General features: G+C 42.1%; 1 pseudogene; it reads left to right on the forward strand.

The window, feature by feature from the left end:
* The first annotated feature begins 879 nt into the window (after nucleotides 1-879).
* LOC130704651 (AP-3 complex subunit sigma-1-like) lies at nucleotides 880-1456 on the forward strand (annotated as a pseudogene).
* The last annotated feature ends 272 nt before the right edge of the window (nucleotides 1457-1728 follow it).

Consider the following 1728-nt stretch of genomic DNA (forward strand, 5'->3'; position numbering starts at 1 on the left):
CTTCCTCCATGGCCTCTAACTCTGGTCCCTATGCAATTAGGGGAGGCAAAATCAGCAAATCTTGGAGAATACCTGACGCCAGGAAGCGTGAGGTAGTTATGAGAATCTCTGGCTCTTTGTTTTAATAGGGGTACAGAGAATATGAATGGCAATCAGATACTTTTACTTTCACATCTGTCAGCAAGCAGACAAGAATCATGGGAACCCTGGGGGCAGGTGTATAATTGTCAGGAATTTAGGGTGGGAAGGGGAGAACATAACTACTCATGGCACAATTACATCAGATGCAGCGCCAGAAGTAAGGCAATCCATTCTTGGGCCCAAACTCAAGTGTAAACTTCATGAGGGCATTGACCACACGATCTACATCTCTTTTGTAACTCTATCCCTGGCATCTTAAAGAGTGCTGGCACACAGCAGGTACAAAGTAAATTTTTTTGGAATGACCTCATGAGTTAATTAATAATGAATCCTGTCTTCCAACTTTGGTCATGTCCCCCAGATGAACCCCACACAGGGAACCAGTCTAGTATTCCTCCAATATTTTATTTCATCAAGCAGCCTTTGAGCATCTCGTATGCAGAAAGCATTGTGATAGATGCCGAAGGGGTTACAGAGAAGTTTAAGACTTAATCTTTGCCCTCAAGGAATTTTCAGTCTAGTGAGAGAACGAGAAATAGAAACAGTTAATACGATATAAGACATGATTTTATATATATGCTAAATCTATAAAAGCATTGCTTTGGCAAGAAGGAGTAATTAGCTGTGTATGCGGGAGGGGGCGGGTGGGGAAGGATCGCCAGCGAGATCCCGAGGCGAGGCTCGCGCGCCCGCCCCCGCCCTGGCCCCCAGCTCCCACCCAGTCAGCCCGGCTCAGCCATGATGAAGGCGATCCTCTGCTTTAACAACCACGGGAAGCCACGGCTCTCCAAGTTCTACCAGCCCTACAGTGAAGATACACAACAGCAAATCATCAGGGAGACATTCCATTTGGTATCTAAGAGAGATGAAAACGTAATTTCCTAGAAGGAGGATTATTAATTGGAGGATCTGACAACAAACTGATTTATAGACATTATGCAACATTATATTTTGTCTTCTGGGTGGATTCTTCAGAAAGTGAACTTGGCATTTTAGATGTAATTCAAGTATTTGTGGAAACATTAGACAAGTGTTTTGAAAACGTCTGTGAACTGGATTTAATTTTCCATGTAGACAAGGTTCACAATATTCTTGCAGAAATGGTGATGGGGGGAATGGTATTGGAGACCAACATGATGAGATTGTTACACAAACTGATGCACAAAATAAACTGGAGAAATCTGAGGCTGGCTTAGCGGGAGCTCCAGCCCATGCTGTATCAGCTGTAAAGAATATGAATCTTCCTAAGATCCCAAGAAATATTAACATTGGTGAAATCAGTATAAAAGTGCCAAACCTGCCCTCTTTTAAATAAAAAATTTTAAAGGCCACTCCCAGGTAAAATCCGGGGGAAAAGTCATCTAAGTTTACCATGCAGTTGTTTACCAAAAATAGAGGAGGAGAGCCTTAACTTTTGCTCTTGGACTTAAGTCAAGGTACTGTACAGAAGTTATGTAAAATCAGTATGGAAGTTCATTGTTGCTTTTCTTGCTCAGTGATTTTGAAGATATTGAGTAGTTCCAGTGTGATTTTTTTTCTTTATTTTCTAAACTGCATTCCTATGGCCACCTAAGGCATGCCTCTATG

Source organism: Balaenoptera acutorostrata, chromosome 13 (assembly GCF_949987535.1).
Source record: "Balaenoptera acutorostrata chromosome 13, mBalAcu1.1, whole genome shotgun sequence".
NCBI classification, from domain to species: Eukaryota; Metazoa; Chordata; class Mammalia; order Artiodactyla; family Balaenopteridae; genus Balaenoptera; species Balaenoptera acutorostrata.